Below are 15,924 nucleotides of genomic sequence, written 5' to 3' on the forward strand. Positions count from 1 at the left end.
GCTTTTCCTGCTCCGTCCATGACAGGCGTGCTGGTCTCTGGAGAGAGAGCACGGTCCATCAGCGCACTCCAATAAAGGCACTGGAAGCAGCTGAATCGCATTGGCGAAGCTCAGCACTGGGCCGCTGGGAAGGGTTTGCTACCGTTTCCGTAGTGTAGTGGTTATCACGTTTGCCTCCCACGCGAAAAGTCCCTGGTTCGAAACTGGGCGGAAACAGACCGGCTTCTTTTGTCGCCACGCACAAAAGGGGATTGGGGATTCGCCTAGCGCTGTGATCGCACAGACCCACTCACCTCTTAGTGTGGCGGGATCTGCACAGTGCATGTCGCAGCGCATCCTGCTTTCACTCCAATGCGCGTCCTGATGTACCCCAGTCTCCCGCGTGACAGGTGGGGATAATCACCACTATACTAACGAGGAAGACATCACACCCTTCGACCCCCGGCATCGTGTCCCGACCCACCGTGCTGGAAGCCGACGCGTGCTGTGATTCCTTTACGGAGCAGAAATGACAACCGAGGAGCCGAGAGATCATTTCAGCATTTCGCGTCTGAACAGAAAACACAAACGACCAACTCGGAATGACTTGCCTTTGACGCTTATCAAAGCGTTCTTTGTGCATCGAACAGACCCACTCACCTCTTAGTGTGGCGGGATCTGCACAGTGCATGTCGCAGCGCTTCCTGCTTTCACTTCAATGTGCTTTCTGATGTCGAGTCGTGTGCCGTGCGGAGGCTCTGAAAGCGAGAGCAATGAAAAGGTGCACGACGCTGTGAAAGAAAACAGAGAAGTGAAAGGCAGTCCTTTCTCTAAGGAGGTAAAAGAAAAGCTTTCTACTCCCCGTCGGGGAATCGAACCCCGGTCTCCCGCGTGACAGGCGGGGAGACTTGCCACTATACTAACGAGGAAGACATCACACCCTTCGATCCCCGGCATCGTGTCCCGACCCAGCGTGCTGGAAGGCGACGCGTGCTGTGATTCCTTTACGGAGCAGAAATGACAACCGAGGAGCCGAGAGATCATTTCAGCATTTCGCGTCTGAACGGAAAACACAAACGACCAACTCGGAATGACTTGCTTTTGACGCTTTTCAAAGCGTTCTTTGTGCACGACGACTGCGCCGCCTAGCAGATACAAATGGGTTGTACAACTCTGAACTAGCAAATGGAAGAGGGCTAAGCCCCCTCTCTTTTAGCCCAGGTTCGATCTGTCTCCCAGAATCACCAGGGCGCACGCACACACACACACCCGTGCCGTTGAAGTGCTCTGTTTCATTTCTAAGGGCAACTCAACATTCACTCCTACCCCGAGAACAGAAAAGACAGCGTCCGCAGCAACAACAGCTCAGGTCTCTGCACAGGAACTAAGCTGCCCCCATCTCCTCTGCTCTGCGGCTCCTGCGGAGTGGAGTCCTGCCTGGAGCCGTGTTTGCAGGCGGCGGCTCCCCGCGCTCTGTCTGTGCGTCGTGTCCAAGAGCTCCTGGGAGGAAGAGAGAGCCCTCCCACTCGGGGGCTTTTCCACGGTCTGTGTGAGGAGGGGCGGGTGTGTCCAGTAGCTTATCGAGCGGAAGCCTGGGGCGGCGGAGAGCTGTGATCGTGCAGACCTTGAGGTGTCACCTCTTTGTCTGCTTTCCCGCCCCCCCTCCGCCTAAGCTCTGCTCCAGAGTAGCCCGGCAACCCCTCACACCTGCACGTGTCACAATCTAAGGTGTGGTCATGAGACACCCATGGGGTGCTGTTCTGTTCTTGCTAATTGTTTCCTGCCCGTCGCAGGCAGGAGTCCATGCGAGGAAGATGCGCTGGACAGAGCTCAGAGGGCGCAGCTGGGTGGCTTTCCTTCTGAGTGACGTTCCTGCAACACTCTCCCGCTCCTCTTGGTGCGCTCATGCCGCTGGAGCAGGTGGCTGTGGGCTCTGTGCACTGCCGAAATAGCTCAGTTGGGAGAGCGTTAGACTGAAGATCTAAAGGTCCCTGGTTCGATCCCGCGTTTCGGCATTTTGTTTCATCGCGCCCTTTGTTCCTCTCTCCAGCGCCCCCTGCCTAAAGTGACGCTTCCCTTTCTCAGCCCGAAACGCAAGCGAGACACCAGCAGCGGTCCCTGCAGGTTTCCGTAGTGTAGCGGCTATCACGTTCGCCTAACACGCGAAAGGTCCCCGGTTCGAGACCGGGCGGAAACAGCCTCTTGTTGCACGCTCCTGTACTTCACAGAGGTCTTGAGCGACCGGTCATTTGTTCCCAATGTATTTCCGGTGCCTTCATGCACTCTTGTACCAAACGCACGTTCCTTCTGTACGCGGAGCCGATCATTTGCAATTGTGCTGTGCCGACAGACCAGGACGAGCTCTGTCGGCTCAAAAGCAGCGCAGGACCTGCAAGAACAACAGAAAGATTAGCATCCAGTGAGCCCAAGATCTCATCAAGAATCGGCTCCAGCAACAGGGCTGGGCGCATTGTTCCATTCTCCGACCACTCTCGGTGTAAACAAGTCCCTCCTGGTCTCTGCTTGAAATGCACTTTCCTGCGTTTGCTTTGGTGTAACTGGCTTCCCCTGCATGGGCGAATGTGAAGAAGATCCTTAGTAAGTCGTTGAAGAAAACCGAGAAGAGGTCGGAGTGGCCTCTGTCGTTCATCAACGATCCAGTCAGGCAGTACTCCTCTGTAAAGCGCCGTTCGTTCACATCGATTGGCTTTTTTTTGCCTTCATTCGCGCAAGTAGTAAAAGCAGACGCCCCTATTCTGCCGTGACCCGGATTCGAACCGGGGTTGTTGCGGCCACAACGCAAAGTACTGACCACTATACGATCACGGCGAGTTACCGATACACACATGGTAGGGCGGAAAAGGCTGTGCTCTCTTCGTGTGACCTAATTCGGAAAAGTCCTGACGTTGCATTTCAACTGAGCCCCAGTATACATCGACCCTTCGACACTCTGAGTGACAACTCTCTTGCGTGTTTTCTCATATTTATGTAGTTTGCTTGCATGATGCCCGGAAGAGCGGGGTTGTGTGCTCCCATATGGTCTAGCGGTTAGGATTCCTGGTTTTCACCCAGGCGGCCCGGGTTTGACTCCCGGTATGGGAACGTGTCAGTTTTGCCTCCTGCTTTCCAAAAGATCAGCACCGTGTACGAAGGAGCCGCATTAAAACCACTCGAACGTGCAAAACGCGCGAGAAGAGGGGGCGCTTGTTTCCAACCGAAGACTTCTCGCGTGTGAGACGAGCTGATCATCGCTGCAGGAGGTGGGAGGGTTACTCTGGTAGACAGAGCTGACCTTCGGCAATAGGATTTATACTCTCCAAGATGATATTTGCACTTTCTGGAGAGGCGATTTTCTCCACTTCAGTAGCCCGATTTCGTCGATTGCGTGGAGAGGGCTGTAGAATGTGGCGCCGCTTTTCCTGCTCCGTCCATGACAGGCGTGCTGGTCTCTGGAGAGAGAGCACGGTCCATCAGCGCACTCCAATAAAGGCACTGGAAGCAGCTGAATCGCATTGGCGAAGCTCAGCACTGGGCCGCTGGGAAGGGTTTGCTACCGTTTCCGTAGTGTAGTGGTTATCACGTTTGCCTCCCACGCGAAAAGTCCCTGGTTCGAAACTGGGCGGAAACAGACCGGCATCTTTTGTCGCCACGCACAAAAGGGGATTGGGGATTCGCCTAGCGCTGTGATCGCACAGACCCACTCACCTCTTAGTGTGGCGGGATCTGCACAGTGCATGTCGCAGCGCATCCTGCTTTCACTCCAATGCGCGTCCTGATGTACCCCAGTCTCCCGCGTGACAGGTGGGGATAATCACCACTATACTAACGAGGAAGACATCGCTCTCTCCGACCCCCGGCATCGTGTCCCGACCCACCGTGCTGGAAGCCGACGCGTGCTGTGATTTCTTTACGGAGCAGAAATGACAACCGAGGAGCCGAGAGATCATTTCAGCATTTCGCGTCTGAACAGAAAACACAAACGACCAACTCGGAATGACTTGCCTTTGACGCTTATCAAAGCGTTCTTTGTGCATCGAACAGACCCACTCACCTCTTAGTGTGGCAGGATCTGCACACTGCATGTCGCAGCGCTTCCTGCTTTCACTTCAATGTGCTTTCTGATGTCGAGTCGTGTGCCGTGCGGAGGCTCTGAAAGCGAGAGCAATGAAAAGGTGCACGACGCTGTGAAAGAAAACAGAGAAGTGAAAGGCAGTCCTTTCTCTAAGGAGGTAAAAGAAAAGCTTTCTACTCCCCGTCGGGGAATCGAACCCCGCTCTCCCGCGTGACAGGCGGGGATACTTGCCACTATACTAACGAGGAAGACATCACACACTTCGATCCCCGGTATCGTGTCCCGACCCAGCGTGCTGGAAGGCGACGCGTGCTGTGATTCCTTTACGGAGCAGAAATGACAACCGAGGAGCCGAGAGATCATTTCAGCATTTCGCGTCTGAACGGAAAACACAAACGACCAACTCGGAATGACTTGCTTTTGACGCTTTTCAAAGCGTTCTTTGTGCACGACGACTGCGCCGCCTAGCAGATACAAATGGGTTGTACAACTCTGAACTAGCAAATGGAAGTGGGCTAAGCCCCCTCTCTTTTAGCCCAGGTTCGATCTGTCTCCCAGAATCACCAGGGCGCACGCACACACACACACCCGTGCCGTTGAAGTGCTCTGCTTCATTTCTAAGGGCAACTCAACATTCACTCCTACCCCGAGAACAGAAAAGACAGCGTCCGCAGCAACAACAGCTCAGGTCTCTGCACAGGAACTAAGCTGCCCCCATCTCCTCTGCTCTGCGGCTCCTGCGGAGTGGAGTCCTGTCTGGAGCCGTGTTTGCAGGCGGCGGCTCCCCGCGCTCTGTCTGTGCGTCGTGTCCAAGAGCTCCTGGGAGGAAGAGAGAGCCCTCCCACTCGGGGGCTTTTCCACGGTCTGTGTGAGGAGGGGCGGGTGTGTCCAGTAGCTTATCGAGCGGAAGCCTGGGGCGGCGGAGAGCTGTGATCGTGCAGACCTTGAGGTGTCACCTCTTTGTCTGCTTTCCCGCCCCCCCTCCGCCCAAGCTCTGCTCCAGAGTAGCCCGGCAACCCCTCACACCTGCACGTGTCACAACCTAAGGTGTGGTCATGAGACACCCATGGGGTGCTGTTCTGTTCTTGCTAATTGTTTCCTGCCCGTCGCAGGCAGGAGTCCATGCGAGGAAGATGCGCTGGACAGAGCTCAGAGGGCGCAGCTGGGTGGCTTTCCTTCTGAGTGACGTTCCTGCAACACTCTCCCGCTCCTCTTGGTGCGCTCATGCCGCAACACAGGAAGGCTGGAGCAGGTGGCTGTGGGCTCTGTGCACTGCCGAAATAGCTCAGTTGGGAGAGCGTTAGACTGAAGATCTAAAGGTCCCTGGTTCGATCGCGGGTTTCGGCATTTTGTTTCATCGCGCCCTTTGTTCCTCTCTCCAGCGCCCCCTGCCTAAAGTGACGCTTCCCTTTCTCAGCCCGAAACGCAAGCGAGACACCAGCAGCGGTCCCTGCAGGTTTCCGTAGTGTAGCGGCTATCACGTTCGCCTAACACGCGAAAGGTCCCCGGTTCGAGACCGGGCGGAAACAGCCTCTTGTTGCACGCTCCTGTACTTCACAGAGGTCTTGAGCGACCGGTCATTTGTTCCCAATGTATTTCCGGTGCCTTCATGCACTCTTGTACCAAACGCACGTTCCTTCTGTACGCGGAGCCGATCATTTGCAATTGGGCTGTGCCGACAGACCAGGACGAGCTCTGTCGGCTCAAAAGCAGCGCAGGACCTGCAAGAACAACAGAAAGATTAGTATCCAGTGAGCCCAAGAGCTCATCAAGAATCGGCTCCAGCAACAGGGCTGGGCGCATTGTTCCATTCTCCGACCACTCTCGGTGTAAACAAGTCTCTCCTGGTCTCTGCTTGAAATGCACTTTCCTGCGTTTGCTTTGGTGTAACTGGCTTCCCCTGCATGGGCGAATGTGAAGAAGATCCTTAGTAAGTCGTTGAAGAAAACCGAGAAGAGGTCGGAGTGGCCTCTGTCGTTCATCAACGATCCAGTCAGGCAGTACTCCTCTGTAAAGCGCCGTTCGTTCACATCGATTGGCTTTCTTTTGCCTTCATTCGCGCAAGTAGTAAAAGTAGATGCCCCTATTCTGCCGTGACCCGGATTCGAACCGGGGTTGTTGCGGCCACAACGCAAAGTACTGACCACTATACGATCACGGCGAGTTACCGATACACACATGGTAGGGCGGAAAAGGCTGTGCTCTCTTCGTGTGACCTAATTCGGAAAAGTCCTGACGTTGCATTTCAACTGAGCCCCAGTATACATCGACCGTTCGACACTCTGAGTGACAACTCTCTTGCGTGTTTTCTCATATTTATGTAGTTTGCTTGCATGATGCCCGGAACAGCGGGGTTGTGTGCTCCCATATGGTCTAGCGGTTAGGATTCCTGGTTTTCACCCAGACGGCCCGGGTTTGACTCCCGGTATGGGAACGTGTCAGTTTTGCCTCCTGCTTTCCAAAAGATCAGCACCGTGTACGAAGGAGCCGCATTAAAACCACTCGAACGTGCAAAACGCGCGAGAAGAGGGGGCGCTTGTTTCCAACCGAAGACTTCTCGCGTGTGAGACGAGCTGATCATCGCTGCAGGAGGTGGGAGGGTTACTCTGGTAGACAGGGCTGACCTTCGGCAATAGGATTTATACTCTCCAAGATGATATTTGCACTTTCTGGAGAGGCGATTTTCTCCACTTCAGTAGCCCGATTTCGTCGATTGCGTGGAGAGGGCTGTAGAATGTGGCGCCGCATTTCCTGCTCCGTCCATGACAGGCGTGCTGGTCTCTGGAGAGAGCACGGTCCATCAGCGCACTCCAATAAAGGCACTGGAAGCAGCTGAATCGCATTGGCGAAGCTCAGCACTGGGCCGCTGGAAAGGGTTTGCTACCGTTTCCGTAGTGTAGTGGTTATCACGTTTGCCTCCCACGCGAAAAGTCTCTGGTTCGAAACTGGGCGGAAACAGACCGGCTCCTTTTGTCGCCACGCACAAAAGGGGATTGGGGATTCGCCTAGCGCTGTGATCGCACAGACCCACTCACCTCTTAGTGTGGCGGGATCTGCACAGTGCATGTCGCAGCGCATCCTGCTTTCACTCCAATGCGCGTCCTGATGTACCCCAGTCTCCCGCGTGACAGGTGGGGATAATCACCACTATACTAACGAGGAAGACATCGCTCTCTCCGACCCCCGGCATCGTGTCCCGACCCACCGTGCTGGAAGCCGACGCGTGCTGTGATTTCTTTACGGAGCAGAAATGACAACCGAGGAGCCGAGAGATCATTTCAGCATTTCGCGTCTGAACAGAAAACACAAACGACCAACTCGGAATGACTTGCCTTTGACGCTTATCAAAGCGTTCTTTGTGCATCGAACAGACCCATTCACCTCTTAGTGTGGCGGGATCTGCACAGTGCATGTCGCAGCGCTTCCTGCTTTCACTTCAATGTGCTTTCTGATGTCGAGTCGTGTGCCGTGCGGAGGCTCTGAAAGCGAGAGCAATGAAAAGGTGCACGACGCTGTGAAAGAAAACAGAGAAGTGAAAGGCAGTCCTTTCTCTAAGGAGGTAAAAGAAAAGCTTTCTACTCCCCGTCGGGGAATCGAACCCCGGTCTCCCGCGTGACAGGCGGGGATACTTGCCACTATACTAACGAGGAAGACATCACACCCTTCGATCCCCGGCATCGTGTCCCGACCCACCGTGCTGGAAGCCGACGCGTGCTGTGATTTCTTTACGGAGCAGAAATGACAACCGAGGAGCCGAGAGATCATTTCAGCATTTCGCGTCTGAATAGAAAACACAAACGACCAACTCGGAATGACTTGCCTTTGACGCTTATCAAAGCGTTCTTTGTGCATCGAACAGACCCACTCACCTCTTAGTGTGGCGGGATCTGCACAGTGCATGTCGCAGCGCTTCCTGCTTTCACTTCAATGTGCTTTCTGATGTCGAGTCGTGTGCCGTGCGGAGGCTCTGAAAGCGAGAGCAATGAAAAGGTGCACGACGCTGTGAAAGAAAACAGAGAAGTGAAAGGCAGTCCTTTCTCTAAGGAGGTAAAAGAAAAGCTTTCGACTCCCCGTCGGGGAATCGAACCCCGGTCTCCCGCGTGACAGGCGGGGATACTTGCCACTATACTAACGAGGAAGACATCACACCCTTCGATCCCCGGCATCGTGTCCCGACCCAGCGTGCTGGAAGGCGACGCGTGCTGTGATTCCTTTACGGAGCAGAAATGACAACCGAGGAGCCGAGAGATCATTTCAGCATTTCGCGTCTGAACGGAAAACACAAACGACCAACTCGGAATGACTTGCTTTTGACGCTTTTCAAAGCGTTCTTTGTGCACGACGACTGCGCCGCCTAGCAGATACAAATGGGTTGTACAACTCTGAACTAGCAAATGGAAGAGGGCTAAGCCCCCTCTCTTTTAGCCCAGGTTCGATCTGTCTCCCAGAATCACCAGGGCGCACGCACACACACACACCCGTGCCGTTGAAGTGCTCTGCTTCATTTCTAAGGGCAACTCAACATTCACTCCTACCCCGAGAACAGAAAAGACAGCGTCCGCAGCAACAACAGCTCAGGTCTCTGCACAGGAACTAAGCTGCCCCCATCTCCTCTGCTCTGCGGCTCCTGCGGAGTGGAGTCCTGCCTGGAGCCGTGTTTGCAGGCGGCGGCTCCCCGCGCTCTGTCTGTGCGTCGTGTCCAAGAGCTCCTGGGAGGAAGAGAGAGCCCTCCCACTCGGGTGCTTTTCCACGGTCTGTGTGAGGAGGGGCGGGTGTGTCCAGTAGCTTATCGAGCGGAAGCCTGGGGCGGCGGAGAGCTGTGATCGTGCAGACCTTGAGGTGTCACCTCTTTGTCTGCTTTCCCGCCCCCCCTCCGCCCAAGCTCTGCTCCAGAGTAGCCCGGCAACCCCTCACACCTGCACGTGTCACAACCTAAGGTGTGGTCATGAGACACCCATGGGGTGCTGTTCTGTTCTTGCTAATTGTTTCCTGCCCGTCGCAGGCAGGAGTCCATGCGAGGAAGATGCGCTGGACAGAGCTCAGAGGGCGCAGCTGGGTGGCTTTCCTTCTGAGTGACGTTCCTGCAACACTCTCCCGCTCCTCTTGGTGCGCTCATGCCGCTGGAGCAGGTGGCTGTGGGCTCTGTGCACTGCCGAAATAGCTCAGTTGGGAGAGCGTTAGACTGAAGATCTAAAGGTCCCTGGTTCGATCCCGGGTTTCGGCATTTTGTTTCATCGCGCCCTTTGTTCCTCTCTCCAGCGCCCCCTGCCTAAAGTGACGCTTCCCTTTCTCAGCCCGAAACGCAAGCGAGACACCAGCAGCGGTCCCTGCAGGTTTCCGTAGTGTAGCGGCTATCACGTTCGCCTAACACGCGAAAGGTCCCCGGTTCGAGACCGGGCGGAAACAGCCTCTTGTTGCACGCTCCTGTACTTCACAGAGGTTTTGAGCGACCGGTCATTTGTTCCCAATGTATTTCCGGTGCCTTCATGCACTCTTGTACCAAATGCACGTTCCTTCTGTACGCGGAGCCGATCATTTGCAATTGGGCTGTGCCGACAGACCAGGACGAGCTCTGTCGGCTCAAAAGCAGCGCAGGACCTGCAAGAACAACAGAAAGATTAGCATCCAGTGAGCCCAAGATCTCATCAAGAATCGGCTCCAGCAACAGGGCTGGGCGCATTGTTCCATTCTCCGACCACTCTCGGTGTAAACAAGTCCCTCCTGGTCTCTGCTTGAAATGCACTTTCCTGCGTTTGCTTTGGTGTAACTGGCTTCCCCTGCATGGGCGAATGTGAAGAAGATCCTTAGTAAGTCGTTGAAGAAAACCGAGAAGAGGTCGGAGTGGCCTCTGTCGTTCATCAACGATCCAGTCAGGCAGTACTCCTCTGTAAAGCGCCGTTCGTTCACATCGATTGGCTTTTTTTTGCCTTCATTCGCGCAAGTAGTAAAAGCAGACGCCCCTATTCTGCCGTGACCCGGATTCGAACCGGGGTTGTTGCGGCCACAACGCAAAGTACTGACCACTATACGATCACGGCGAGTTACCGATACACACATGGTAGGGCGGAAAAGGCTGTGCTCTCTTCGTGTGACCTAATTCGGAAAAGTCCTGACGTTGCATTTCAACTGAGCCCCAGTATACATCGACCCTTCGACACTCTGAGTGACAACTCTCTTGCGTGTTTTCTCATATTTATGTAGTTTGCTTGCATGATGCCCGGAACAGCGGGGTTGTGTGCTCCCATATGGTCTAGCGGTTAGGATTCCTGGTTTTCACCCAGGCGGCCCGGGTTTGACTCCCGGTATGGGAACGTGTCAGTTTTGCCTCCTGCTTTCCAAAAGATCAGCACCGTGTACGAAGGAGCCGCATTAAAACCACTCGAACGTGCAAAACGCGCGAGAAGAGGGGGCGCTTGTTTCCAACCGAAGACTTCTCGCGTGTGAGACGAGCTGATCATCGCTGCAGGAGGTGGGAGGGTTACTCTGGTAGACAGGGCTGACCTTCGGCAATAGGATTTATACTCTCCAAGATGATATTTGCACTTTCTGGAGAGGCGATTTTCTCCACTTCAGTAGCCCGATTTCGTCGATTGCGTGGAGAGGGCTGTAGAATGTGGCGCCGCTTTTCCTGCTCCGTCCATGACAGGCGTGCTGGTCTCTGGAGAGAGAGCACGGTCCATCAGCGCACTCCAATAAAGGCACTGGAAGCAGCTGAATCGCATTGGCGAAGCTCAGCACTGGGCCGCTGGGAAGGGTTTGCTACCGTTTCCGTAGTGTAGTGGTTATCACGTTTGCCTCCCACGCGAAAAGTCCCTGGTTCGAAACTGGGCGGAAACAGACCGGCTCCTTTTGTCGCCACGCACAAAAGGGGATTGGGGATTCGCCTAGCGCTGTGATCGCACAGACCCACTCACCTCTTAGTGTGGCGGGATCTGCACAGTGCATGTCGCAGCGCATCCTGCTTTCACTCCAATGCGCGTCCTGATGTACCCCAGTCTCCCGCGTGACAGGTGGGGATAATCACCACTATACTAACGAGGAAGACATCGCTCTCTCCGACCCCCGGCATCGTGTCCCGACCCACCGTGCTGGAAGCCGACGCGTGCTGTGATTTCTTTACGGAGCAGAAATGACAACCGAGGAGCCGAGAGATCATTTCAGCATTTCGCGTCTGAACAGAAAACACAAACGACCAATTCGGAATGACTTGCCTTTGACGCTTATCAAAGCGTTCTTTGTGCATCGAACAGACCCATTCACCTCTTAGTGTGGCGGGATCTGCACAGTGCATGTCGCAGCGCTTCCTGCTTTCACTTCAATGTGCTTTCTGATGTCGAGTCGTGTGCCGTGCGGAGGCTCTGAAAGCGAGAGCAATGAAAAGGTGCACGACGCTGTGAAAGAAAACAGAGAAGTGAAAGGCAGTCCTTTCTCTAAGGAGGTAAAAGAAAAGCTTTCTACTCCCCGTTGGGGAATCGAACCCCGGTCTCACGCGTGACAGGCTGGGATACTTGCCACTATACTAACGAGGAAGACATCACAACCTTCGATCCCCGGCATCGTGTCCCGACCCACCGTGCTGGAAGGCGACGCGTGCTGTGATTCCTTTACGGAGCAGAAATGACAACCGAGGAGCCTAGAGATCATTTCAGCATTTCGCGTCTGAACGGAAAACACAAACGACCAACTCGGAATGACTTGCTTTTGACGCTTTTCAAAGCGTTCTTTGTGCACGACGACTGCGCCGCCTAGCAGATACAAATGGGTTGTACAACTCTGAACTAGCAAATGGAAGAGGGCTAAGCCCCCTCTCTTTTAGCCCAGGTTCGATCTGTCTCCCAGAATCACCAGGGCGCACGCACACACACACACCCGTGCCGTTGAAGTGCTCTGCTTCATTTCTAAGGGCAACTCAACATTCACTCCTACCCCGAGAACAGAAAAGACAGCGTCCGCAGCAACAACAGCTCAGGTCTCTGCACAGGAACTAAGCTGCCCCCATCTCCTCTGCTCTGCGGCTCCTGCGGAGTGGAGTCCTGCCTGGAGCCGTGTTTGCAGGCGGCGGCTCCCCGCGCTCTGTCTGTGCGTCGTGTCCAAGAGCTCCTGGGAGGAAGAGAGAGCCCTCCCACTCGGGTGCTTTTCCACGGTCTGTGTGAGGAGGGGCGGGTGTGTCCAGTAGCTTATCGAGCGGAAGCCTGGGGCGGCGGAGAGCTGTGATCGTGCAGACCTTGAGGTGTCACCTCTTTGTCTGCTTTCCCGCCCCCCCTCCGCCCAAGCTCTGCTCCAGAGTAGCCCGGCAACCCCTCACACCTGCACGTGTCACAACCTAAGGTGTGGTCATGAGACACCCATGGGGTGCTGTTCTGTTCTTGCTAATTGTTTCCTGCCCGTCGCAGGCAGGAGTCCATGCGAGGAAGATGCGCTGGACAGAGCTCAGAGGGCGCAGCTGGGTGGCTTTCCTTCTGAGTGACGTTCCTGCAACACTCTCCCGCTCCTCTTGGTGCGCTCATGCCGCTGGAGCAGGTGGCTGTGGGCTCTGTGCACTGCCGAAATAGCTCAGTTGGGAGAGCGTTAGACTGAAGATCTAAAGGTCCCTGGTTCGATCGCGGGTTTCGGCATTTTGTTTCATCGCGCCCTTTGTTCCTCTCTCCAGCGCCCCCTGCCTAAAGTGACGCTTCCCTTTCTCAGCCCGAAACGCAAGCGAGACACCAGCAGCGGTCCCTGCAGGTTTCCGTAGTGTAGCGGCTATCACGTTCGCCTAACACGCGAAAGGTCCCCGGTTCGAGACCGGGCGGAAACAGCCTCTTGTTGCACGCTCCTGTACTTCACAGAGGTCTTGAGCGACCGGTCATTTGTTCCCAATGTATTTCCGGTGCCTTCATGCACTCTTGTACCAAACGCACGTTCCTTCTGTACGCGGAGCCGATCATTTGCAATTGGGCTGTGCCGACAGACCAGGACGAGCTCTGTCGGCTCAAAAGCAGCGCAGGACCTGCAAGAACAACAGAAAGATTAGTATCCAGTGAGCCCAAGAGCTCATCAAGAATCGGCTCCAGCAACAGGGCTGGGCGCATTGTTCCATTCTCCGACCACTCTCGGTGTAAACAAGTCTCTCCTGGTCTCTGCTTGAAATGCACTTTCCTGCGTTTGCTTTGGTGTAACTGGCTTCCCCTGCATGGGCGAATGTGAAGAAGATCCTTAGTAAGTCGTTGAAGAAAACCGAGAAGAGGTCGGAGTGGCCTCTGTCGTTCATCAACGATCCAGTCAGGCAGTACTCCTCTGTAAAGCGCCGTTCGTTCACATCGATTGGCTTTCTTTTGCCTTCATTCGCGCAAGTAGTAAAAGTAGATGCCCCTATTCTGCCGTGACCCGGATTCGAACCGGGGTTGTTGCGGCCACAACGCAAAGTACTGACCACTATACGATCACGGCGAGTTACCGATACACACATGGTAGGGCGGAAAAGGCTGTGCTCTCTTCGTGTGACCTAATTCGGAAAAGTCCTGACGTTGCATTTCAACTGAGCCCCAGTATACATCGACCGTTCGACACTCTGAGTGACAACTCTCTTGCGTGTTTTCTCATATTTATGTAGTTTGCTTGCATGATGCCCGGAACAGCGGGGTTGTGTGCTCCCATATGGTCTAGCGGTTAGGATTCCTGGTTTTCACCCAGACGGCCCGGGTTTGACTCCCGGTATGGGAACGTGTCAGTTTTGCCTCCTGCTTTCCAAAAGATCAGCACCGTGTACGAAGGAGCCGCATTAAAACCACTCGAACGTGCAAAACGCGCGAGAAGAGGGGGCGCTTGTTTCCAACCGAAGACTTCTCGCGTGTGAGACGAGCTGATCATCGCTGCAGGAGGTGGGAGGGTTACTCTGGTAGACAGGGCTGACCTTCGGCAATAGGATTTATACTCTCCAAGATGATATTTGCACTTTCTGGAGAGGCGATTTTCTCCACTTCAGTAGCCCGATTTCGTCGATTGCGTGGAGAGGGCTGTAGAATGTGGCGCCGCATTTCCTGCTCCGTCCATGACAGGCGTGCTGGTCTCTGGAGAGAGCACGGTCCATCAGCGCACTCCAATAAAGGCACTGGAAGCAGCTGAATCGCATTGGCGAAGCTCAGCACTGGGCCGCTGGAAAGGGTTTGCTACCGTTTCCGTAGTGTAGTGGTTATCACGTTTGCCTCCCACGCGAAAAGTCTCTGGTTCGAAACTGGGCGGAAACAGACCGGCTCCTTTTGTCGCCACGCACAAAAGGGGATTGGGGATTCGCCTAGCGCTGTGATCGCACAGACCCACTCACCTCTTAGTGTGGCGGGATCTGCACAGTGCATGTCGCAGCGCATCCTGCTTTCACTCCAATGCGCGTCCTGATGTACCCCAGTCTCCCGCGTGACAGGTGGGGATAATCACCACTATACTAACGAGGAAGACATCGCTCTCTCCGACCCCCGGCATCGTGTCCCGACCCACCGTGCTGGAAGCCGACGCGTGCTGTGATTTCTTTACGGAGCAGAAATGACAACCGAGGAGCCGAGAGATCATTTCAGCATTTCGCGTCTGAACAGAAAACACAAACGACCAACTCGGAATGACTTGCCTTTGACGCTTATCAAAGCGTTCTTTGTGCATCGAACAGACCCATTCACCTCTTAGTGTGGCGGGATCTGCACAGTGCATGTCGCAGCGCTTCCTGCTTTCACTTCAATGTGCTTTCTGATGTCGAGTCGTGTGCCGTGCGGAGGCTCTGAAAGCGAGAGCAATGAAAAGGTGCACGACGCTGTGAAAGAAAACAGAGAAGTGAAAGGCAGTCCTTTCTCTAAGGAGGTAAAAGAAAAGCTTTCTACTCCCCGTCGGGGAATCGAACCCCGGTCTCCCGCGTGACAGGCGGGGATACTTGCCACTATACTAACGAGGAAGACATCACACCCTTCGATCCCCGGCATCGTGTCCCGACCCACCGTGCTGGAAGCCGACGCGTGCTGTGATTTCTTTACGGAGCAGAAATGACAACCGAGGAGCCGAGAGATCATTTCAGCATTTCGCGTCTGAACAGAAAACACAAACGACCAACTCGGAATGACTTGCCTTTGACGCTTATCAAAGCGTTCTTTGTGCATCGAACAGACCCACTCACCTCTTAGTGTGGCGGGATCTGCACAGTGCATGTCGCAGCGCTTCCTGCTTTCACTTCAATGTGCTTTCTGATGTCGAGTCGTGTGCCGTGCGGAGGCTCTGAAAGCGAGAGCAATGAAAAGGTGCACGACGCTGTGAAAGAAAACAGAGAAGTGAAAGGCAGTCCTTTCTCTAAGGAGGTAAAAGAAAAGCTTTCGACTCCCCGTCGGGGAATCGAACCCCGGTCTCCCGCGTGACAGGCGGGGATACTTGCCACTATACTAACGAGGAAGACATCACACCCTTCGATCCCCGGCATCGTGTCCCGACCCAGCGTGCTGGAAGGCGACGCGTGCTGTGATTCCTTTACGGAGCAGAAATGACAACCGAGGAGCCGAGAGATCATTTCAGCATTTCGCGTCTGAACGGAAAACACAAACGACCAACTCGGAATGACTTGCTTTTGACGCTTTTCAAAGCGTTCTTTGTGCACGACGACTGCGCCGCCTAGCAGATACAAATGGGTTGTACAACTCTGAACTAGCAAATGGAAGAGGGCTAAGCCCCCTCTCTTTTAGCCCAGGTTCGATCTGTCTCCCAGAATCACCAGGGCGCACGCACACACACACACCCGTGCCGTTGAAGTGCTCTGCTTCATTTCTAAGGGCAACTCAACATTCACTCCTACCCCGAGAACAGAAAAGACAGCGTCCGCAGCAACAACAGCTCAGGTCTCTGCACAGGAACTAAGCTGCCCC

General features: G+C 54.6%; 16 non-coding genes across 16 annotated transcripts; 8 read left to right on the plus strand and 8 right to left on the minus strand.

The window, feature by feature from the left end:
• Positions 1-143: 143 nt before the first annotated feature.
• Positions 144-216, plus strand: trnag-ccc (transfer RNA glycine (anticodon CCC)). The gene has a single exon. It is a non-coding gene; the product is annotated as a tRNA-Gly (tRNA).
• Positions 217-2,103: 1,887 nt separating this feature from the next.
• Positions 2,104-2,176, plus strand: trnav-aac (transfer RNA valine (anticodon AAC)). Its single transcript has one exon. It is a non-coding gene; the product is annotated as a tRNA-Val (tRNA).
• Positions 2,177-2,736: 560 nt separating this feature from the next.
• On the minus strand, positions 2,737-2,808 carry trnah-gug (transfer RNA histidin (anticodon GUG)). Its single transcript has one exon. It is a non-coding gene; the product is annotated as a tRNA-His (tRNA).
• Positions 2,809-3,534: 726 nt separating this feature from the next.
• On the plus strand, positions 3,535-3,607 carry trnag-ccc (transfer RNA glycine (anticodon CCC)). Its single transcript has one exon. It is a non-coding gene; the product is annotated as a tRNA-Gly (tRNA).
• A 1,900-nt stretch (positions 3,608-5,507) lies between these two features.
• Positions 5,508-5,580, plus strand: trnav-aac (transfer RNA valine (anticodon AAC)). The gene has a single exon. It is a non-coding gene; the product is annotated as a tRNA-Val (tRNA).
• Positions 5,581-6,140: 560 nt separating this feature from the next.
• trnah-gug (transfer RNA histidin (anticodon GUG)) lies at positions 6,141-6,212 on the minus strand. The gene has a single exon. It is a non-coding gene; the product is annotated as a tRNA-His (tRNA).
• Positions 6,213-7,629: 1,417 nt separating this feature from the next.
• Positions 7,630-7,701, minus strand: trnad-guc (transfer RNA aspartic acid (anticodon GUC)). Its single transcript has one exon. It is a non-coding gene; the product is annotated as a tRNA-Asp (tRNA).
• Positions 7,702-8,117: 416 nt separating this feature from the next.
• Positions 8,118-8,189, minus strand: trnad-guc (transfer RNA aspartic acid (anticodon GUC)). The gene has a single exon. It is a non-coding gene; the product is annotated as a tRNA-Asp (tRNA).
• A 1,013-nt stretch (positions 8,190-9,202) lies between these two features.
• On the plus strand, positions 9,203-9,275 carry trnaf-gaa (transfer RNA phenylalanine (anticodon GAA)). The gene has a single exon. It is a non-coding gene; the product is annotated as a tRNA-Phe (tRNA).
• A 109-nt stretch (positions 9,276-9,384) lies between these two features.
• Positions 9,385-9,457, plus strand: trnav-aac (transfer RNA valine (anticodon AAC)). The gene has a single exon. It is a non-coding gene; the product is annotated as a tRNA-Val (tRNA).
• A 560-nt stretch (positions 9,458-10,017) lies between these two features.
• trnah-gug (transfer RNA histidin (anticodon GUG)) lies at positions 10,018-10,089 on the minus strand. The gene has a single exon. It is a non-coding gene; the product is annotated as a tRNA-His (tRNA).
• A 726-nt stretch (positions 10,090-10,815) lies between these two features.
• Positions 10,816-10,888, plus strand: trnag-ccc (transfer RNA glycine (anticodon CCC)). Its single transcript has one exon. It is a non-coding gene; the product is annotated as a tRNA-Gly (tRNA).
• Positions 10,889-12,775: 1,887 nt separating this feature from the next.
• trnav-aac (transfer RNA valine (anticodon AAC)) lies at positions 12,776-12,848 on the plus strand. The gene has a single exon. It is a non-coding gene; the product is annotated as a tRNA-Val (tRNA).
• A 560-nt stretch (positions 12,849-13,408) lies between these two features.
• On the minus strand, positions 13,409-13,480 carry trnah-gug (transfer RNA histidin (anticodon GUG)). The gene has a single exon. It is a non-coding gene; the product is annotated as a tRNA-His (tRNA).
• A 1,417-nt stretch (positions 13,481-14,897) lies between these two features.
• trnad-guc (transfer RNA aspartic acid (anticodon GUC)) lies at positions 14,898-14,969 on the minus strand. The gene has a single exon. It is a non-coding gene; the product is annotated as a tRNA-Asp (tRNA).
• Positions 14,970-15,385: 416 nt separating this feature from the next.
• Positions 15,386-15,457, minus strand: trnad-guc (transfer RNA aspartic acid (anticodon GUC)). Its single transcript has one exon. It is a non-coding gene; the product is annotated as a tRNA-Asp (tRNA).
• Positions 15,458-15,924: the final 467 nt, after the last annotated feature.

Source organism: Atractosteus spatula, unplaced genomic scaffold, assembly GCF_055471065.1.
Source record: "Atractosteus spatula isolate fAtrSpa1 unplaced genomic scaffold, fAtrSpa1.hap1 Scaffold_30, whole genome shotgun sequence".
Classification (NCBI taxonomy): Eukaryota; Metazoa; Chordata; class Actinopteri; order Semionotiformes; family Lepisosteidae; genus Atractosteus; species Atractosteus spatula.